This window comes from Arachis hypogaea, chromosome 9 (genome assembly GCF_003086295.3).
Source record: "Arachis hypogaea cultivar Tifrunner chromosome 9, arahy.Tifrunner.gnm2.J5K5, whole genome shotgun sequence".
Taxonomy (NCBI): domain Eukaryota; kingdom Viridiplantae; phylum Streptophyta; class Magnoliopsida; order Fabales; family Fabaceae; genus Arachis; species Arachis hypogaea.
In genome coordinates, this window is record NC_092044.1 from 32,655,628 (window position 1) to 32,679,660 (window position 24,033).

At 40.8% G+C, this 24,033-nt stretch overlaps 1 non-coding gene across 1 annotated transcript; it reads right to left on the reverse strand.

The window, feature by feature from the left end:
* Positions 1-9,400: 9,400 nt before the first annotated feature.
* Positions 9,401-9,508, reverse strand: LOC112713950 (small nucleolar RNA R71). Its single transcript, XR_003158910.1, has one exon. It is a non-coding gene; the product is annotated as a small nucleolar RNA R71 (small nucleolar RNA).
* Between the last annotated feature and the right edge of the window lie 14,525 nt (positions 9,509-24,033).

The following is a 24,033-nucleotide window of genomic DNA, read 5'->3' on the forward strand; positions in this document are numbered from 1 at the left end:
GACATCTTCTACTATGGGCTTACAGAAAAAGCTCAGATTTCTCTAGACCACTCAGCTGGTGGATCTATACATATGAGAAAAACAATTGAAGAAGCTCAAGAGCTTATTGATACAGTTGCCAGAAATCAGCATCTGTATCTAAACAGTGAATCTTCCATGAAAGAAGAAGCTAGAACAGTAACTGCTGAACTCAGTCCGGTGGATCAGGCTAATGAATTCAATCAGCAATTAGACTTTCTAACCAAGCAGCTAGCCGAATTCAAGGAAATATTACAGGAAACAAGAATGGCTAACAGGAATATGGAAGTGCAATTAAAGCAGACAGAAAAGCAACTGTCAAAACAAATAGCAGATGAATGCCAAGCAGTTCAATTAAGAAGTGGGAAAACATTAAATACCTCACTTCAAAGCAGCAGGAAGCTAAGAAATGAACAGATGGCCAATCAAAATCCCTCTGAGGACAATCAGAGCCCAGAGAGGAATAATGTTGGCGCTGAACGCCCAGCCCATGCTCATTCCTGGCGTTCAACGCCAGAAACAAGCATGGATCTGGCGTTGAACGCCCAAAAGGAACATGGTTCTGGCGTTCAAACGCCAGTAACAAACAAGGAGGTGGCGTCTAACGCCACTCCAGCTTCCACACCTGGCATTCAAATGCCAGTGGGTGATCAGTCACATACAAGTGCTGATAACAACCCTTCTAAAAAGGCTTCCTAACCCACTTCTGTAAGTAATAAACCTGCAGCAACTAAGGTTGAGGAATACAAAGCCAAAATGCCTTATCCTCAAAAACTCCGCCAAGCGGAACAGGATAAGCAATTTGCCCGCTTTGCAGACTATCTCAGGACTCTTGAAATAAAGATCCCGTTTGCAGAAGCACTTGAGCAAATACCATCTTATGCTAAGTTCATGAAAGAGATCTTAAGTCATAAGAAGGATTGGAGGGAAACTGAAAAAGTTTACCTCACTGAAGAATGCAGTGCAGTCATTCTGAAAAGCTTACCTGAGAAGCTTAAAGATCCTGGGAGCTTTATGATACCATGCACATTAGAGGGTACTTGTGCCAAGCAAGCTTTATGTGATCTTGGGGCAAGTATCAATCTAATACCTGCATCTACTATCAGAAAGCTTGGTTTGACTGAAGAAATCAAACCAACCAGGATATGTCTTCAACTTGCTGATGGCTCCATTAAGTACCCATCAGGCGTGATTGAAGACATGATTGTCAAGGTTGGGCCATTTGCCTTTCCTACTGACTTTGTGGTGCTGGAAATGGAGGAGCACAAGAGTGCAACTCTCATTCTAGGAAGACCTTTCCTAGCAACTGGCCGAACCCTCATTGATGTCCAAAAAGGGGAAGTAACCTTGAGAGTCAATGAGGAGGAGTTCAAGTTGAATGTTGTCAAAGCCATGCAACATCCAGACACCCAAAATGACTGCATGAGTGTTGATATTATTGACTCTCTGGTAAGAGAGGTCAATATGGCTAAGAGTCTCGAATCAGAGCTAGAAGACATCTTTAAAGATGTTCAGCCTGATTTGGAGGAATCAGAGAAGATAATAGAACCTCTGAAAATTCCTCAAGAAGAGGAGAAACCTCCAAAACCTGAGCTCAAACAATTACCACCATCCTTGAAATATGCATTTCTGGGAGAAGGTGACACCTTCCCTGTAATTATAAGCTCTACGTTAGAGCCACAGGAAGAGGAAGCACTAATTCAAGTGCTAAGGACACACAAGACAGCTCTTGGGTGGTCCATCAGTGATCTTAAGGGCATTAGCCCAGCCCGATGCATGCACAAGATCTTGCTGGAGGATGACGCCAAACCAGTGGTTCAACCACAAAGGCGGCTGAATCCAGCTATGAAAGAAGTGGTGCAGAAGGAGGTCACTAAATTACTAGAGGCTGGGATTATTTATCCTATTTCTGACAGCCCCTGGGTGAGCCCTGTCCAAGTTGTCCCTAAGAAAGGTGGCATGACAGTGGTTCATAATGAAAAAAATGAACTGGTTCCTACAAGGACAGTTACAGGGTGGCGTATGTGCATTGATTACAGAAGGCTCAATACAGCCACCAGAAAGGATCATTTTCCTTTACCATTCATAGACCAGATGCTAGAAAGACTAGCAGGTCATGAATACTACTGCTTCCTGGATGGATATTCAGGTTATAATCAAATTGCAGTAGATCCCCAGGATCAGGAGAAAACGGCATTCACATGCCCATCTGGAGTATTTGCATACAGAAGGATGCCATTTGGCCTGTGCAATGCACCTGCAACCTTTCAGAGGTGCATGCTCTCAATTTTCTCTGACATGGTGGAAAAATTTCTGGAAGTCTTCATGGATGACTTTTCAGTATTTGGAGACTCATTCAGCTCCTGCCTTAACCATTTAGCACTTGTTCTGAAAAGATGCCAAGAGACTAACCTGGTTTTAAACTGGGAAAAATGTCACTTTATGGTGACTGAAGGAATTGTCCTTGGGCACAAAATTTCGAACAAGGGGATAGAGGTGGACCAAGCTAAGGTAGAAGTAATTGAAAAATTACCACCACCTACTAATGTTAAGGCAATCAGAAGCTTTCTGGGGCATGCAGGATTCTATAGGAGGTTTATAAAGGATTTTTCAAAAATCGCCAAACCTCTGAGCAACCTGCTAGCTGCTGACGCGCCATTTATCTTTGATAAAGAGTGTCTGCAGGCATTTGAGACTTTGAAAGCTAAATTGGTTACTGCACCAATCATCTCTGCACCAGACTGGACATTACCATTTGAATTGATGTGTGATGCCAGTGACCATGCCATTGGTGCAGTGTTGGGACAAAGGCATGACAAACTTCTGCACGTCATTTATTATGCCAGCCGTGTTCTAAATGATGCACAGAAGAATTACACAACCACAGAAAAAGAGCTACTTGCAGTGGTTTACGCCATTGATAAATTCAGATCCTATTTAGTAGGATCAAAAGTGATTGTGTACACTGATCATGCTGCTCTTAAATATCTACTCACAAAGCAGGATTCAAAACCCAGACTCATCAGATGGGTGTTGCTTCTGCAAGAGTTTGATATAGAAATAAGAGACAGAAAAGGGACAGAGAATCAAGTAGCAGATCATTTGTCCCGAATAGAGCCAGTAGAAGGGGCGTCCCACCCTCTCACTGAGATCTCTGAAATCTTTCCGGATGAACAACTATTTGCCATCCAGGAAGTGCCATGGTTTGCAGACATTGCAAACTACAAGGCAGTGAGATTCATACCCAAAGAGTACAGTAGGGTGCAATCAAAGAAATTAATCACAGATGCAAAGTACTATCTTTGGGATGAACCATATCTCTTCAAGAGATGTGCAGACGGAGTAATCCGTAGATGTGTGCCTAAAGAGGAAGCACAGAAGATCCTTTGGCATTGCCATGGATCACAGTATGGAGGACATTTTGGAAGTGAGCGAACAGCCACAAGAGTCCTCCAAAGTGGCTTCTACTGGCCTACTCTCTATAAAGATTCCCGAGCGTTTGTGCTTAATTGTGATAGTTGCCAAAGATCAGGCAACCTACCTCACAGTTATGCCATGCCTCAACAAGGAATCTTGGAGATTGAGTTGTTTGATGTATGGGGCATTGACTTCATGGGACCTTTCCCACCATCATACTCGAACACTTATATTCTGGTGGCAGTGGATTATGTATCCAAATGGGTGGAGGCTATTGCAACACCCACTAATGACACTAAAACAGTGTTAAAATTCCTCCAGAAACATATTTTCAGCAGATTTGGTATCCCTAGAGTGTTAATCAGTGATGGGGGCACTCATTTCTGTAATAAACAGCTTTACTCTGCTCTGGTACGTTATGGAGTCAACCACAGGGTAGCCACTCCATATCACCCACAAACTTATGGGCAAGCTGAAGTCTCAAACAGAGAACTTAAAAGAATCCTGGAACGGACTGTAATTAACCGTAGAAAGGATTGGGCAAGAAGCTTGGATGATGCTCTGTGGGCATACAGAACAGCATTCAAGACCCCCATAGGGACCTCTCCATACCAGCTAGTGTATGGAAAGGCATGTCACTTGCCAGTGGAACTGGAACACAAGGCCTACTGGGCAACCAGATTCCTGAACCTTGATGCCAAGTTTGCTGGAGAAAGACGATTGCTCCAGTTAAATGAGCTAGAGGAATTTAGACTCAATGCTTTCGAGAATGCAAAAATCTACAAAGAGAAAGCAAAAAGGTGGCATGATAAGAAATTGTCATCCAGAGTCTTTGAGCCAGGACAGAAAGTTCTGCTGTTTAATTCAAGGCTCAAATTATTCCCTGGGAAATTAAAATCCCGGTGGAAAGGTACATATGTAATCACAAGCGTATCACCATATGGATACATAGAACTTCAGGATAGTGACTCTAACAAAAAGTTCATTGTTAATGGACAAAGAGTTAAACACTATCTTGAAGGTAATTTCGAGCAAGAATGCGCAAGACTGAGACTTAATTGAAGATCAGTGATAGTCCAGCTAATGACATTAAAGAAGCGCTTGTTGGGAGGCAACCCAGCCATTTACAGAGTTTATTTACTAATTAAATAAATTTTCTTTTTTTACAGGTTTGAGTCCAAGTATCTTCAAAGGTGAAATAGCAATTGGTTGAAGTCACAGAGTTACAGGGAAATTTGGAAGCTCACTGGCGTGAGAAAGCCAGTAAGAAACACTTTGGGCGTTAAATGCCCAAAAGAAGCACCCACTGGGCGTTTAACGCCAGTAAAGGTAGCCTTCTGGGCGTTAAACGCCAAAAAGGAGCATCTTCTGGGCGTTAAACGCCAGAAAGATGCACCTTCTGGGCGTTTAACGCCAGTCTGCTAGCATCCTGGGCGTTCAGAAAAACGCCCAGTGACGAAGGACTTCCTGGCGTTCAACGCCAGAAAGAAGCACCAAATGGGCGTTGAACGCCCAGGAGAAGCAAGATGTGGGCGTTAAACGCCCAAAACATGCACCATGTGGGCGTTTAACGCCAGGATGGTGGGAGGAGGTAACAAATTCGTTTTTAATCCTAATTTTTCAAAATTTTTATGTTTCAATTCATGATTTCTTGCATCAACATGTTCCAAATTGTCATCAATCATATCAAAGTTAGTTTTCCAAAAACCCTAATTTCTAAAAATCCACGTTTCAAAAATATTAAATATATCTTAATTCATAAAGCCAAATGGTTTTCCAATCCAATCCAACTCTTTTAAGTTTATTTTCAAAACTCAATTATCTTTTTAAAATCTTTTTCAAAATTAAAAATTTCAAAATTATCTTTTAAATTATGATTTATATCTTTCTTCTTTTAAACTATATCTTTTTCTTATCATATCTTCTAAAATCATATCTTCTATCTTATCTTTTTCTTATTTTCGAAAATTACCCACCCCCCTCCCTATATTTTGAGTTCGACGCCTCCTCCTCATCATCATCCCACACTTGCTCTCCTTCTATCCCTCTTCTTTCTTCTCTTTTGCTTGAGGACAAGCAAAGCTCTAAGTTTGGTGTGTTTTATCCGTGATCACAAAAACATACCCACTAAAGATCATGGCTCCTAAAGGAAAACAACCCAACCCAAGAGGCAAGAAAGAAAGCACTCCAAAGCCACTTTGGAATCAAGGGAAGTTCTTAACTAAAGAACATTCAGACCATTACTACAAGATAATGAGTCACAGATCCGTGATCCCGGAAGTCAGATTCGATCTGAAAGAAGATGAATATCCGGAGATCCAAGAGCAAATTCGAAACAGGAATTGGGAAATTCTGGCCAATCCTGAAACGAAAGTGGGAAGGAACATGGTTCAGGAATTCTATGCTAATCTATGGCAGACAGAAAGGCAAAGAATAATTGGAGCTGCTCTCTTTGACCATCGGACTGTAGTCAGAGGAAAGATCATTCATACCAATTCTGACAAGATCAGGAAGATATTTAAGCTTCCCCAACTGAAAGATGACCCAGACTCCTTTAATAGGAGAATGATGAGGGTCAATAAAGGGCTAGACAAGGTTCTGGAGGACATACGTATCCCTGGAGCCAAGTGGACCACCAGCACGACTGGCATCCCAGTTCAACTAAAAAGAGAAGATCTAAAACCAGTAGCCAGAGGTTGGCTGGATTTCATAGGGCGTTCCATATTGCCCACTAGCAATCGTTCTGAAGTCACTATCAAAAGAGCAGTAATGATTCACTGCATCATGTTGGGAAAAGAAGTGGAAGTCCATCAGCTGATCTCATGTGAGCTATACAAAATAGCAAACAGGAATTCTAAGGACGCCAGATTGGCTTATCCAAGCTTAATTTCGATGCTTTGCAAAGATGCTGGAGTAAAGATGGGAATAACTGAATATATCCTTATTGAAAAGCCCATTACTGGAATATCAATGGTCAGACAATAGCAACAAGATGATTCAACCAAGAGGAGAGCACAAGAAGCCCTCCCAGAACTGCCCCAATTCGAATATTGGGAACATCTTGAGGCTTCTATTTCTAGACTGCAAGAAGCTATGGACCAAATAAAGGAAGAACAGAATAATCAAAGTAGCATGATTTGCAAACTGCTCAAGGAACAGGAGGAGCAAGGGCGTGATCTAAGGGAGCTGAAGCGCAAAAAATTAATCCTTGAACAACACCCCACAGATTAGAGGAACATCTACTCCTCAAAACAACAGGTTGCTGAATTCCAATTTTTCTGCTTTAGCTTAGTGATAGTATTATTATAGAAATTCACCTTAGGAGATATTTAGTAATAATTAGTATGTCTATTTTGATTTTATTTCCAATTAAGCTATAATTTATTTTTCTCATCATCATCAGGCATGAATAAAGTAGTAGATTTTTTTAGAATAAAGAAGTAATCTATATTTTTCAAGTTCTTAATAATAAAAATTATAATTAATTATATGTGGTGGCAATACTTTTTGTTCTCTGAATGAATGCTTGAACAGTGCATAATATGTACTTTGAATTTGATGAATATTGGCTCCTGAAAGGATGAGGAACACGAAAAATATTATTGATGATCTGAAAAATCATGAAATTGATTCTTGAAGCAAGAAAAAGCAGTCAAAAAAAAAAACAAGCCATGAGCACTAGGCAAGAGTAAAAAGGATCCAAGGCTTTGAGCATCAATGGATAGGAGGGCCCAAGGAAATAAAATCCAGGCCTAAGCGGCTAAACCAAGCTGTCCCTAACCATGTGCTTGTGGCATGCAGGTTCAAGTTACAAACTTGAGACTGAGTGGTTAAAGTCGTGATCCAAGGCAAACAGAGTGTGCTTAAGAGCTCTGGATACCTCTGACTGGGGACTTTAGCAAAGCTAAGTCACAATCTGAAAAGGTTCACCTAGTCATGTGTCTGTGGCATTTATGTATCTGGTGGTAATACTGGAAAACAAAGTGCTTAGGGCCACAGCCAAGACTCATAAAATAACTGTGTTCAAGAATCAACATACTACACTAGGAGAGTCAATAATACTATCTGAATTCTGAGTTCCCAAGGATGCCAATCATTCTGAAATTCAAAAGATACAGGGAGATGCCAAAACTGTTCAGAAATAAAAAGCTACAAGCCCCGCTCATCTAATAAGAATCTGAGCTTCATTTAAAACTCTAAAATATTATTACTTCTTGATTTCTGTTAGAACCTATTTTATTCATCTAGTTGCTTGAGGACAAGCAACAGTTTAAGTTTGGTGTTGTGATGATCGGATATTTTATACGCTTTTTGGGGGTAATTTCATGTAGATTTTAGCATGTTTCAGTTAGTTTTTAGTAGAATAATATTAGTTTTTAGGCAAAAATCATATTTCTGGACTTTACTATGAGTGTGTGTATTTTTCTATGATTTCAGGTATTTTCTGGCTGAAATTGAGGGAGTTGAGCAAAAATCTGAGTTAGGCTGAAAAAGGACTGCTGATGCTGTTGGATCCTGACCTCCCTGCACTCGAAATGGATTTTCTGGAGCTACATGAGTCCAATTGGCGCGCTCTCAACGGCGTTGGAAAGTAGACATCCAGGGCTTTCCAGCAATATATAATAGTTCATACTTTGCACGAAGAAAGACGACGTAACTTGGCGTTGAACGCCAAGTTCATGCTGCTGTCTGGAGTTAAACGCCAGAAAAATGTCATGATCCGGAGTTGAACGCCCAAAACACGTCATAACCTGGAGTTTAACACCAAGAAAGGCCTCTACTCGTGGATAGCTTTAGTCTCAGCCCCAGCACACACCAAGTGGGCCCCAGAAGTGGATTTCTGCACCAATTATCTTAGTTTATTCATTTTCTGTAAACCTAGATTACTAGTTTACTATTTAAACAACTTTTAGAGACTTATCTTGTACCTCATGACATTTTCAGATCTGAATTACATACTTTTGACGGCATGAGTCTCTAAACTCCATTGTTGGGGGTGAGGAGCTCTGCAGCGTCTCGATGAATTAATGCAATTGTTTCTATTTCACTCAAACGTGTGTATGGTCCGATCTAAGATGTTTATTCGCGCTTAATTGTGAAAGAGGTGATGATCCGTGACACTCATCACCTCTCTCAATCTATGAACGTGTGTCTGACAAACACCTCCGTTCTACATCAGACTGAATGAACTTCTCTTAGATTCCCCAACAGAATCTTCGCGGTATAAGCCGGATTCATGGCGGTATTCATGAGAATCCGGAAAGTCTAAACCTTGTCTGTGGTATTCCGAGTAGGATTCTGGGATTGAATGACTGTGACGAGCTTCAAACTCCTGAAGGCTGGGCGTTAGTGACAGACGCAAAAGAATCAATGGATTCTATTCCAACTTGATTGAGAACCGACAGATGATTAGCCGTGCTGTGACAGAGCATAGGAACGTTTTCACTGAGAGGAGGGGAAGTAGCCACTGACAATGGTGACGCCCTACATGCAGCTTGCCGTAGACGTGCTTTACAAATAATTGAGTTAAATATTACATTGCAGGAATTCAAAGGACAAAGCATCTCCAAAACTCCAACATATTCCCCATTACTGCACAACAAGTAACGCTATTATTCTCTATTATTTTAACTTACAATTTTAAATACTTTGACTTCTTACAATTAAATCCAAATCATCTTATTGACCTCCTGACTAAGATCAATAAAATAAACATTGATTGCTTCAAACCAATAATCTCCGTGGGATCGACCCTTACTCACGTAAGGTATTACTTGGACGACCCAGTGCACTTGCTGGTTAGTTGTGCGAATCACAAATTCGTGCACCACTTATGCTATTCCCTTTTGCTGTAAGAGACAGAGCTAGAACATGGTTAGACTCTCAACCTAAAGAAAGCCTGGACTCTTGGGAAAAGCTAGTCAATGCCTTCTTGGCAAAATTCTTTCCACCTCAAAAATTGAGTAAGCTTAGAGTGGAAGTCCAAACCTTCAGACAGAAGGAAGGAGAATCCCTCTATGAAGCTTGGGAAAGATACAAACAATTAATCAGAAAGTGTCCTTCTGATATGCTTTCTGAATGGAGCATCATAGGTATTTTCTATGATGGTCTCTCTGAACTATCCAAGATGTCTTTGGATAGCTCTGCAGGAGGATCTCTTCATCTGAAGAAGACGCCTACTGAAGCTCAAGAACTGATTGAAATGGTTGCAAATAACCAATTCATGTACACTTCTGAAAGATATCCTGTGAACAATGGGACTAGTCAGAAGAAAGGAATTCTTGAGATTGACACTCTGAATGCCATATTGGCTCAGAATAAAATATTGACTCAACAAGTCAATATGATTTCTCAAAGTCTGTATGGAATGCAAAATGCACCAAGCAGTACTAAGGAGGCTTCATTTGAGGAAGAAGCTTATGATCCTGAGAACCCTTCAATGGAAGAGGTGAATTACATGGGAGAACCCTATGGAAACACCTATAATCCTTCATGGAGAAATCATCCAAATTTTTCATGGAAGGATCAACAGAGACCCCAACAAGGTTTCAACAACAATAATGGTGGAAGAAACAGGTCTAGCAATAGCAAGCCTTTTCCATCACCTTCTCAGCAACAGACAGAGAGTTCTAAGCAGAATAACACTGACTTAGCAACCATGGTCTCTGATCTGATCAAAACCACTCAAAGTTTCATGACTGAAACAAGATCCTCCATTAGAATTTTGGAGGCACAAGTGGGTTAGCTGAGCAAGAAAATTACTGAACTCCCTCCTAGTACTCTCCCAAGCAATACAGAAGAAAATCCAAAAGGAGAGTGCAAGGCCATCAACATGGCCGAATTTTGGGAGGAAGGAGAGGCAGTGAACGCCACTGAGGAAGGCCTCACTGGGCGTCCACTGGCCTCCAATGAGTTCCCCAATGAGGAACCATGGGAATCTGAGGCTCAAACTGAGACCATAGAGATTCCATTGGACTTACTTCTACCATTCATGAGCTCTGATGAGTATTCTTCCTCTGAAGAGGATGAGTATGTCACTGAAGAGCAAGTTGCTAAATACCTTGGAGCAATCATAAAGCTAAATGACAAGTTATTTGGAAATGAGACTTGGGAGGATGAATCCCCTTTGCTCACCAAGGAACTGGATGACTTGTCTAGGCAGAAACTGCCTCAAAAGAGACAGGATCCTGGGAAGTTTTCAATACCTTGTACCATAGGCACCATGACCTTCAAGAAGGCCTTGTGTGACTTAGGGTCAAGTGTAAGCCTTATGCCTCTCTCTGTAATGGAGAAGTTAGGGATCTCTGAGGTACAAGCTGTAAAAATCTCACTAGAGATGGCAGACAACTCAAGAAAACAAGCCCATGGACTTGTAGAGGATGTTCTGGTTAAAGTTGAAGACCATTACATCCCTACTGATTTCATAGTCCTAGAGACTGGGAAGTGCATGGATGAATCCATCATCCTTGGCAGACCCTTCCTAGCCACAGCAAGGGCTGTGATTGATGTTGATAGAGGAGAGTTGATCATTCAAGTGAATGAAGAATCCTCGGTGTTTAAGGCTCAAGAATATCCCTCTGTCATCATGGAGAGGAAGCATGAAGAGCTTCTCTCAAAACAGAGCCAAACAGAGCCCCCACAGTCAAACTCTAAGTTTGGTGTTGGGAGGCCACAACCAAACTCTAAGTTTGGTGTTGAACCCCCACATTCAAACTCTAAGTTTGGTGTTGGGAGGTTCCAACATAGCTCTGAGCATTTCTGAGGCTCCATAAGAGTCCTCTGTCAAGCTAATGACATTAAAGAAGCGCTTGTTGGGAGGCAACCCAATGTTTTATAATTAACTATTTTCTTTTGTTATTTTATATTTTTTGTAGGATGATGATCATAAGAAGTCACAAAATCAATGAAAAAAGCAAAAACAGAATGAAAAACAGGAAGAAAAACAGCACACCCTGGAGGACGCACCTACTGGCGTTTAAACGCCAGTGAGGCTAGCTGTTGGGCGTTTAACGCCCAGTCTGGCACCATTCTGGGCGTTTAACGCCAGAAAGGGGCACCAGACTGGCTTTAAACGCCCGAAAAGGGCAAGAAGCTGGCGTTAAACGCCAGAAATGGGCACCAGCCCGGCGTTTAACGCCAGAATTGGCACAAATCGAGATTTTGCTTGCCATTTGGTGCAGGGATGACTTTTCCTTGACACCTCAGGATCTGTGGGCCCCACAGGACCCCCACCTACCCCACCACTCTCTCTTTTCTTCACCCATTCACCAATCACCTCAACACCTCTTCCCCAAAAACCCTTCACCTATCAAATCCCATCTTTCTCTTCACCACTCACATCCATCCTTCATAAAACCCAACCTACCTCACCATTCAAATTCAAACCACTTTCCCACCCAAACCCACCCTCAAATGACCGAACCCTACCCTTCCCCCTCTCCTATATAAACCCTCCTTCACTCCTTCCTTTCCACACAACCTAAACACCATTTCTCCCCCCTTTGGCCAAACACACAACCATTCCCCTTCTCCTCATTTCTTCTTCTTCTCCTCTCTTCTTTCTTCTTTTGCTCGAGGATGAGCAAACCTTTTAAGTTTGGTGTGGTAAAAGCATTGCTTTTTGTTTTTTCATAACCATTTATGGCATCCAAGGCCGGAGAAATCTCTAGAAAGAGGAAAGGGAAGGCAAAAGCTTCCACCTCCGAGTCATGGGAGATGGAAAGATTCATCTCAAGGGTGCATCAAGACCACTTCTATGAAGTCGTGGCCTTGAAGAAGGTGATCCCCGAGGTCCCTTTTTCACTCAAAAAGAGTGAATATCCGGAGATCCGACATGAGATCCGAAGAAGAGGTTGGGAAGTTCTTACCAACCCCATTCAACAAGTCAGAATCTTAATGGTTCAAGAGTTCTATGCCAATGCATGGATCACCAAGAACCATGATCAAAGTGTGAACCCGGATCCAAAGAATTATCTTACTATGGTTCGAGGGAAATACTTGGATTTTAGTCCGGAAAGTGTAAGGTTGGCATTCAATTTGCCCATGATGCAAGGAGATGAACACCCTTACACTAGAAGGGTCAACTTTGATCAAAGGTTGGACCAAGTCCTCACAATCATATGTGAAGAGGGCGCCCAATGGAAGAGAGAAGAGGGAAGCCGGTTCAATTGAGAAGGCATGACCTCAAACCCGTGGCTAGAGGATGGTTGGAGTTTATCCAACGCTCAATCATTCCCACTAGCAACCGGTCCGAAGTTACCATAGACCGGGCTATCATGATTCATAGCATCATGATTGGAGAAGGAATAGAAGTTCATGAGGTTATAGCTCAAGAGCTCTATAAGGTGGCGGACAAGTCCTCTACCTTGGCAAGGTTAGCCTTCCCTCATCTCATTTGTCACCTCTGTTATTCAGTTGGAGTTGACATAGAGGGAGACATCCCTATTGATGAGGACAAGCCCATCACTAAGAAGAGGATGGAGCACACAAGAGACCCCACTCATCATGAGATCCCTGAGATACCTCAAGGGATGCACTTTCCTCCACAAAACTATTGGGAGCAACTAAACACCTCCCTAGGAGAATTGAGTTCCAACATGGGACAACTAAGGGTGGAGCACCAAGAACACTCCATCATCCTCCATGAAATTAGAGAAGATCAAAGAATCATGAAAGAGGAGCAAAAAAGACAAGGAAGAGACATTGAGGAGCTCAAGCACTCCATAGGGTCTTCAAGAGGAAGAAAGAGCCGCCATCACTAAGGTGGACCCGTTCCTTGATTTCCTTGTTCTTTATTCTTCTGTTTTTCGAATTTCATGCTTATGTTTATCTATGTTTGTGTCTTGTGATCATTAGTGTCTTAGTGTCTATGCCTTAAAGTTATGAATGTCCTATGAATCCATCACCTCTCTTAAATAAAAACGTGCTTAATTGAAAAAGAAAAAGAATTGCATGAATTTTGAATTTTATAACAGTTTAATTATTTTGATGTGGTGGCATTACTTTTGTCTTCTGAATGTATGCTTAAACAGTGCATATGTATCTTGAATTTGTGGTTCATGAATGTTGGCTCTTGAAAGAATGATGAAAAAGGAGACATGTTACTGAGGATCTGAAAAATCATAAAAATGATTCTTGAAGCAAGAAAAAGCAATGAAAAAAAAATCGAAAAAATAGAGAAAAAGGGGAGAAAAAGAAAGAAAAAGAAATAAAGTTGTGATCCAAGGTAAAAAGAGTGTGCTTAAGAACCCTGGACACCTCTAATTGGGGACTCTAGCAAAGCTGAGTCACAATCTGAAAAGGTTCACCCAATTATGTGTCTGTGGCATGTATGTATCCGGTGGTAATACTGGAAGACAGAGTGCTTTGGGCCACAGCCAAGACTCAATAAGTAGCTTTGTTCAAGAATCATCATACTCTACTAGGAGAATCAATAACACTATCTGGATTCTAAGTTCCTAAAGAAGCCAATCATTCTGAATTTCAAAGGATAGAGTGAGATGCCAAAACTATTCAGAGGCAAAAAGCTAAAAGCCCCGCTCATCTAATTAATACTGATCTTCATAGATGTTTTTGGAATTCATTGCATATTCTCTTCTTTTTATCTTAGTTGTTTTTCAGTTGCTTGAGGACAAGCAACAATTTAAGTTTGGTGTTGTGATGAGCGGATAATTTGTACGCTTTTTGGCATTGTTTTTAGTATGTTTTTAGTATGATCTAGTTAGTTTTTAGTATATTTTTATTAGTTTTTAGTTAAAATTCACTTTTCTGGACTTTACTATGAGTTTGTGTGTTTTTCTGTGATTTCAGGTATTTTCTGGCTGAAATTGAGGGACCTGAGCAAAAATCTGATTCAGAGACTGAAAAGGACTGCAGATGCTGTTGGATTCTGACCTCCCTGCACTCGAAGCGGATTTTCTGGAGCTACAGAAGCCCAATTGGCGCGACCTCAACGGCGTTGGAAAGTAGACGTCCTGGGCTTTCCAGCAATATATGATAGTCCATACTTTGCCCAAGATTTGATGGCCCAAACCGGCGTTCAAAGTCACCCTCAGAAATCCCAGCGTTAAACGCTGGAACTGGCACCAAAATGGGAGTTAAACGCCCAAACTGGCATAAAAGCTGGCGTTTAACTCCAAGAGAGGTCTCTGCACGAAAATTCTTCATTGCTCAGCCCAAGCACACACCAAGTGGGCCCGGAAGTGGATTTTTATGTCATTTACTCATTTCTGTAACTAGTTTTCTATAAGTAGGACCTTTTACTATTGTATTGAGACATCGAGGGGTAGCTATCTTCATTGTTATGCTATCTTAGATCATTTGGAGGCTGGCCTCATGGCCATGCCTAGACCTTGTTCTTATGTATTTTCAACGGTGGAGTTTCTACACACCATAGATTAAGGTGTGGAGCTCTGCTGTACCTCGAGTATTAATGCAATTACTATTGTTCTTCCATTCAATTCCGCTTGTTCTTGTTCTAAGATATCACTTGTTCTTCAACTTGATGAATGTGATGATCCGTGACACTCATCATCATTCTCACCTATGAACGTGTGACTGACAACCACCTCCGTTCTACCTTCGATTGGGTGAATATCTCTTGGATTCCTGATTGCACGATGCATGGTTGATCGCCTGACAATCGAGTGCTCGCCTGACAACCGAGCCAACCATTCTGTGAGATCAGAGTCTTCGTGGTATAGGCTAGAACTAATGGCGGCATTCAAGAGAATCTGGAAGGTCTAACCTTGTCTGTGGTATTCTGAGTAGGATTCGATGATTGAATGACTGTGACGTGCTTCAAACTCCTAGCAGGCGGGGCGTTAGTGACAGACGCAAAAGAATCGCTGGATTCTATTCCGGCCTGACCGAGAACCGACAGATGATTAGCCATGCTGTGACAGAGCATAGGAACATTTTCACTGAGAGGATGGGAGGTAGCCACTGACAACGGTGAAACCCTTGCATAAGCTTGCCATGGAAAGGAGTAAGAAGGATTGGATGAAGACAGTAGGAAAGCAGAGAGACGGAAGGGAAGGCATCTTCATGCGCTTATCTGAAGTTCCTACCAATGAATTACATAAGTACCTCTATCTTTATCTTTATGTTTTTATGCGTTCATCACCATATCCATTTGAGTTTGCCTGACTAAGATTTACAAGATGATCATAGCTTGCTTCATACCAACAATCTCTGTGGGATCGACCCTTACTCGCGTAAGGTTTATTACTTGGACGACCCAGTACACTTGCTGGTTAGTTGTGCGAAGTTGTGTTTATGCCATGGTATTGAACACCAAGTTTTTGGATTCATTACCAGGGATTTTTTGAGTTGTGAAAAGTATTGATCACAATTTCGTGCACCAATGCCAATCATTCTGAATTTTAAAGGATAAAGGGAGATGCCAAAACTGTTCAGAAACAAAAAGCTACTAGCCCCGCTCATCTAAATTAGAATCTGAGCTTCACTTAAAACTCGGAGATTTTATTACTCCTTAAATTCTTTTTATCCTATTTTTGTTCATCTAGTTGCTTGGGGACAAGCAACAGTTTAAGTTTGGTGTTGTGATGAGCGGATATTTTATACGCTTTTTGGGGGTAATTTCATGTAGATTTTAGTATGTTTTAATTAGTTTTTAGTAGAATATTATTAGTTTTTAGGCAAAAATCATATTTCTTGACTTTACTATGAGTTTGTGTGTTTTTCTGTGATTTAAGGTATTTTCTGGCTGAAACTGAGGGAGCTGAGCAAAAATCTGAGTTAGGCTAAAAAAGGACTGCTGATGCTGTTGGATCCTGACCTCCCTTCACTCGAAATGGATTTTCTGGAGCTGCAGAAGTCCAATTGGCGCACTCTCAACGGCGTTGGAGAGTAGACATCCAGGGCTTTCCAGAAATATATAATAGTCTATACTTTGTGCGAAGATAGATGACGGAAACTGGCGTTCAACGCCAGTATCATGCTGCTGTCTGGCGTCCAGCGCCAGAAACAGGTTACAAGTTGGAGTTCAACGCCAGAAACAGGTTACAACCTGGCGTTGAACGCCCAAAACAGCCCCAGGCACGTGAGAAGCTTAAGTCTCAGCCCCAGCACACACCAAGTGGGCCCCAGAAGTGGATTTCTGCACCATCTATCATAGTTTACTCATTTTTTGTAAACCTAGGTTACTAGTTTACTATTTAAACAACTTTTAGAGATTAACTCTGTACCTCATGACATTTTCAGATCTGAATTTTATACACTTTGACGGCATGAGTCTCTAAACTCCATTGTTGGGGGTGAGGAGCTCTGCAGCGTCTCAATGAATTAATGCAATTATTTCTATTTCTCTATTCAAACGTGTGTGTTCCTATCTAAGATGTTCATTCGCGCTTAATTATGAAGAAGGTGATGATCCGTGACACTCATCACCTTCCTCAGTCCATGAACGTGTGCCTGACAACCACTTCCGTTCTACATCAGATTGAATGAGCTTCTCTTAGATTCTTTAATCAGAATCTTCGTGGTATAAGCTAGATTGATGGCGGCATTCATGAGAATCTGGAAAGTCTAAACCTTGTCCGTGGTATTCCGAGTAGGATTCCGGGATTGAATGACTGTGACGAGCTTCAAACTCCTGAAGGCTGGGTGTTAGTGACAGACACAAAAGAATCATTGGATTCTATTCCAACCTGATTGAGGACCGACAGATGATTAGCCGTGCTGTGACAGAGCATTTGGACCATTTTCACTGAGAGGATGGGAAGTAGCCATTGACAACGGTGACACCCTACATACAGCTTGCCATGGAGGGAACTTTGCACTTTTCCATGGATGGAATATTACATTACAGGAATAAATCAGACAAAGCATCTCCAAAACTCCAACATATTCTCCATTACTGCATAACAAGTATTTATTTTATGCCCTTTTCCCCTTTCTTCACTGAACTTGAAAAACACTGTTGTTGGCATCTTGACTAAGAATAACAAGATAAACATAGCTTGCTTCAACCCAGCAATCTCCGTGGGATTCGACCCTTACTCACGTAAGGTATTACTTGGACGGCCCAGTGCACTTGCTGGTTAGTTATGCGGATTGCAAAAAGTGTTATTGCAATTTCGTGCACCAGTTGTTGATCATGTGAAATCACAAAAACAATTGAAAAAGCAAAAACAGAAAGAAAAATAGCACACCCTGGAGGAAAAGCTTGCTGGCGTTTAAACGCCAGTAAGGGCAGCAAATGGGCGTTTAACGCCCAGTCTGGTATTATTCTGGGCGTTTAACGCCAGAAAGGGGCACCAGACTGGCGTTTAACGCCAGAAAAGGGCAGCAGCCCGGCGTTTAACGCCAGGATTGGCAGAAGGGGCATTTTTACACGCCACTTGGTGCACGGATGAGCTATCCTTGACACCTCAAGATCTGTGGACCCCACAGGATCCCCACCATTCTCTCTCTTCTTCACCCATTCACCAATCACCTCAATACCCTTCCCCAAAAAAAAAAAAACCTCACCTATTAAACCCCACCTACCCCACCATCCAAATTCAAACCACTTTCCCTCCTAAACCCCACCCATAATGGCCGAACCCTACTCCTCTCTCCACTCCTATATAAATCCATCTTCACTCCCTCATTTTCACACAACCTAAACACTACTTCTCCCCCTTGGCCAAAACACATAGCCCCCCCATCTCCTTTATTTCCTCTTCTTCTACTCCCTTTTCTCTTCTTTTGCTCAAGGACGAGCAAACCTTCTAAGTTTGGTGTGGTAAAAGCATTGCTTTTTGTTTTTCCATAACCATGTATGACACTTAAGGCCAGAGAAACCTCTAGAAAGAGGAAAGGGAAGGCAAAAGCTTCCACCTCTGAGTCTGAGAGATGGAGAGATTCATCTCAAAAGCTCATCACTAAGAAAAGGATGGAGCAAACAAGAGCTTGAGCAAATTCCTCATCATGAAATCCCTGAGATGCCTCAAGGGATGCACTTTCCTCCACAAAACTATTAGGAGCAAATCAATACCTCCCTAGGAAAGTTAAGCTCTAACGTGGGACAACTAAGGATGGAGCACCAAGAGCATTCCATCATCCACCTTGAGATTAGAAAAAAAATCAAAAAGCTTTGAGGGAAGAGCAACAAAGACAAGGAAGAGACATAGACGAGCTCAAAGGCACTCCATAAGATCTTCAAGAGGAAGAACAAGCCGCCATTACTAAGGTGGACCCGTTCTTTAATTTCCTTGTTCTTTATTTTCTGTTTTTCAAATTTTTATGCTTTATGTTCATCTATGTTTGTGTCTTTATTACATGATCATTAGTGTCTTAGTGCCTATGCCTTAAAGTTATAAATATCCTTTGAATCCATCACCTTTCTTAGATGAAAAATGTTTTTAATCACAATAGAACAAGAAGTACAGGATTTCAAATTCATCTTTGAAACTAGTTGAATTAGTTTGATGCGGTGACAATACTTTTTGTTTTCTGAATGAATGCTTGAACAGTGCATATGTCTTTCAAATTTGTTGTTTTAAGAATGTTAAAATTGTTGGCTCTTAAAAGAATGATGGAAAACGAGAAATGTTATTGAGGATCTGAAAAATCATCAAATTGATTCTTGAAGCAAGAAAAAGCAGTGAAAAAAAAGCAAGCAGAAAAGCCAATAGCCCTTTTTAAACCAAAAGGCAAGGGTAGAATAAAAAGGATCCAAGGCTTTGAGCATCAGTGGATAGGAGGGCCCACAGGAATAAAATCCTGGCCTAAGCGGCTGAACCAAGCTGTCCCTAACCATATGCTTGTGGCGTGAAGGTGTCAAGTGAAAACTTGAGACTGAGCGGTTAAAGTCATGATCCAGAGCAAAAAGAGTGTGCTTAAGAACCCTGGACACCTCTAATTGGGGACTCTAGCAAAGCTGAGTCACAATCTGAAAAGGTTCACCCAGTTATGTGTCTGTGGCATGTATGTATCCGGAGGTAATACTGGAAAACAGAATGCTTTGGGCCACAGCCAAGACTCATAAAGTAGCTATGTTCAAGAATCATCATACTTAACTAGGAGAATCAATAACACTATCTGAATTCTGAGTTCCAATAGATGCCAATCATTCTAAACTTCAAAGGATAAAGTGAGATGCCAAAACTGTTCAGAAGCAAAAAGCTACTAGTCCCGCTCATCTAATTGGAGCTAAGTTTCATTGATATTTTGGAGTCTATAGTATGTTCTTTTCTTTTATCCTATTTGATTTTCAGTTGCTTGGGGACAAGCAACAATTTAAGTTTGGTGTTGTGATGAGTGGATAATTTTTACGCTTTTTGGCACTGTTTTTAGTATGTTTTTAGTACATTTTAATTAGTTTTTATTATATTTTTATTATTTTTTATTTAAAATTCACTTTTCTGGACTTTACTATGAGTTTGTGTGTTTTCTGTGATTTTAGGTATTTTATGGCTGAAATTGAGGGATCTGAGCAAAAATCTGATTCAGAGGCTGAAAAAGGACTGCAGATGCTGTTGGATTCTGACCTCCCTGCACTCGAAGTGGTATTTTTGGAGCTACAAAAGCCCAATTAGCGCGTTCTCAATTGCGTTGAAAAGTAGACATCCTGGGCTCTCCAGCAATGTATAATAGTCCATACTTTTCTCGAGATTTGATGGCCCAAACCGGCATTGCAAATCAGCTTCAGAATTCTCGGCGTTTAACGCCGGAACTGGCACAAAAATTGGAGTTAAACGCCCAAACTGGCACAAAAGCTGGCGTTTAACTCCAGGAAAAGTCTCTACACATGAAAGCTTTAATGCTCAGCCCAAGCACACACCAAGTGGACCCCAGAAGTGAATTTTTACATCATTTACTCATTTTTGTATATCCTAGGTTACTAGTTCACTATAAATAGGGTATTTTGACATTGTATCTTGACCTCATGACACTTTACACTTTTCATACTGTACTTTCTATGACATGAGTCTCTAAACCCCATGGTTGGGGTGAGGAGCTCTGCTGTGTCTTGATGGATTAATGCAATCATTACTGTTTTTCATTCAATCACGCCTGCTTCCATTCTAAGATATCACTTGTTCCTCAACTTGATGAATGTGATAATCCGTGACACTCATCATCATTCTCACCTATGAACGTGTGCCTGACAACCACCTCTGTTCTACTTTAGATTGAGTGAATATCTCTTGGATTCCTTAATCAGAATCTTCGTGGTATAAGCTAGAATTGATGGCGGCATTCAAGAGAATCCGAAAGGTCTAAACCTTGTCTGTGGTATTCTGACTAGGATTCAAGGATTGAATGACTGTGACGAGCTTCAAACTCCTGAGGGCTGGGCATTAGTGACAGACGCAAAAGAATCACTGGATTCTATTCCAACCTGATTGAGAACCGACAAATGATTAGCCGTGCTGTGACAGAGCGCGTTGAACATTTTCACTGAGAGGATGGGAGGTAGCCATTGACAATGGTGAAATCCTACATACAGCTTGCCATGGAAGGAGCCTTGCGTGCATGAAGAAGAAGACAGTAGGAAAGCAGAGATTCAGAAGCTAGAGCATCTCTAAGACCTCAACCTGTTCTCCATTACTGCAAAACAAGTATTTATTTCATGTTCTTTTACTTTTCACAATTAAACCTGAGAATTATTGATATCCTGACTAAGAGTTACAAGATAACCATAGCTTGCTTCAAGCCAACAATCTCCGTGGGATCGACCCTTACTCACGTAAGGTATTACTTGGACGACCCAGTGCACTTGCTGGTTAGTTGTGCGAAATTGCAAAAGTGTGATTGCAATTTTGTGCACCAATGCTCAAAGCTGAGGCTTGATTAAAGCTCAGTAATAGTTCAGCTAATGACAATAAAGAAGCGCTTGCTGGGAGGCAAACCAGCCATTTACAAAGTTTATTTGTTAATTAATTGATTTTTACAGGTATATGTCAAGTATCTTCAAGGTAAAATAGCAATTGCTTGAATTCACTGAGTTACAAGGAAATTTGGAAGCTCACTGGCGTGAAAAAGCCAGTAAAAAACATTTTGGCAGAAAGAAGCTCCTTCTGGGCATTTAACGCCAGAATTACAGCATCCTAGGCATTCAGAAAAACGCTCAGTGACAAAGGACTTCATGGCGTTCAACGCCAGAAAGAAGCAACAGCTGGGCGTTGAACGCCCAGGAGAAGCAGCAATTGGGCGTTAAACACCCAAAACTTGCAGCATTTGGGGGTTTAACGCCAGAATGGTGGGGAGGAGGTAAAATTCATTTTTCTTCACAAATTTTCTAATTTTTATGTTTCAATTCATGATTTCTTGCATAAAAATGTTTTAAAATATCATCCTTCAATTCCAAAAATTTTAATCCTAATTTCTAAAAACCCTAATTTCTAAAATCCCTTTTTCAAAAATATCAAATGTATCTTAATCCACAAACACAAATCTTTTTCCAATCCAAATCTTTTTCAAATCTTCTTCAACTCATCAGATCTTCTGGATTTCGAAATCGCCTCTCCCTCTATTCCTCTCCTATCCTTTCTTTTGCTTGAGGACAAGCAAACCTCTAAGTTTGGTGTAATTCGCCATGATCACTGAGCTAAAACTCATCAAGATCATGACACCTAAGGGAACAGGAAGAGCAAGGATGTGACTTGAAGGAACTGAAGCGTCAGAAATTATCTCTTGAAGGATCAAGCATCCCACAGACTAGAGGAACACCCACTTCCCAAAATAAAGGTTGTTGAGTCTTAATCTTTGCCTTAACTCTGTGATAACTGTTCTTATTATGAATTTCCCTTAGAAGTTATATATTAGTAGTAGCAATTAGTATCTCTATTTTGATTTTATCTCCAATTAAGCTATAATTTATTTTTCTCATCATCATCAAACATGAATAAAATAGTAGGTAATATTTTTTCGAGTTCCTAATAAGGAAAATTCTAATTATTTATATGTGGTGGCAATACTTTTTGTCTTCTGAATGAATGCCTGAACAGTGCATATTTTTTATATTGAATTTTATGAATGTTAAAATTGTTGGCTCCTGAAAGAATGATGAAAAAGAGAAATGTTATTGATGATCTGAAAAATCATGAAAGTGATTCTTGAAGCAAGAAAAAGCAGTGAAAAACAAGCTTGCGAAAAAAAAAGAAGAAAAGTGGCGAAAAAAATAGAAAGAAAAAGAAAAAGCAAGCAGAAAAAGCCAATAGCCCTTAAAACCAAAAGGCAAGAGTAAAAAGGATCCAAGGCTTTGAGCATCAATGGATAGGAGGGCCCAAGGAAATAAAATCCAGGCCTAAGCGGCTAAATCAAGCTGTCCCTAACCATGTGCTTGTGTCATGAAGGCCCAAGTGAAAAAGCTTGAGACTGAGTGGTTAAAGTCATGATCCAAAGCAAAAAGAGTGTGCTTAAGAGCTCTGGAAACCTCTAACTGGGGACTCTAGCAAAGCTGAGTCACAATCTGAAAAGGGTTCACCCAGTCATGTGTCTGTGGCATTTGTGTATCCGGTGGTAATACTGGAAAACAAAGTGCTTAGGGCCACAGCCAAGACTCATAAAAGTAGCTGTGTTCAAGAATCAACATACTTAACTAGGAAAATCAATAATACTATCTGAATTCTGAGTTCCTATGGATGCCAATCATTCTAAATTTCAAAGGATAAAGTGAGATGCCAAAACTGTTTGGAAGCAAAAAGCTACTAGCCCGCTCATCTAATTAGAATCTGAGCTTCACTTAAAACTCTGAGATATTATTGCTTCTTGATTTCTTTTTATCCTCTTTTATTCATCTAGTTGCTTGGGGACAAGCAACAGTTTAAGTTTGGTGTTGTGATGAGCGGATATTTTATACGCTTTTTGGGGGTAATTTCATGTAGATTTTAGTATGTTTTAATTAGTTTTTAGTAGAATATTATTAGTTTTTAGGCAAAAATCATATTTCTGGACTTTACTATGAGTTTGTATGTTTTTCTGTGATTTCAGGTATTTTTTGGCTGAAATTGAGGGAGCTGAGCAAAAATCTGAGTTAGGCTGAAAAAGGACTGCTGATGCTGTTGGATCCTGACCTCCCTGCACTCGGAATGGATTTTTTCGAGCTACAGGAGTCCAATTGACGCAGTCTTAATTGGGATGGAAAGTAGACATCCAGGGCTTTCCAGAAATATATAATAGTTCATACTTTTCGCGAAGATAGACGACATAAACTGGCGTTCAACGCCAGTTCCATGTTGTAGTCTGGCGTCCAGCGCCAGAAACAGGTTACAAGTTGGAGTCAAGCGCCCAAAACACGTTACAACCTGGCGTTCAACTCCAGAAACAGCCCAGGCACGTGAGAAGCTTAAGTCTCAGCCCCAGCACACACCAAGTGGGCCACAGAAGTAGATTTCTGCACCAATTATCTTAGTTTACTCATTCTCTGTAAACCTAGGTTACTAGTTTAGTATTTAAACAACTTTTAGAGACTTATTTGGTACCTCATGACATTTTTAGATCTGAATTATATACTCTTTGACGGCATGAGTCTCTAAACTCCATTGTTGGGGGTGAGGAGCTCTGCAGCGTCTCGATGAATTAATGCAATTACTTCTGTTTTCCATTCAAACACGCTTGTTCTTATCTAAGATGTTCATTCGCGCT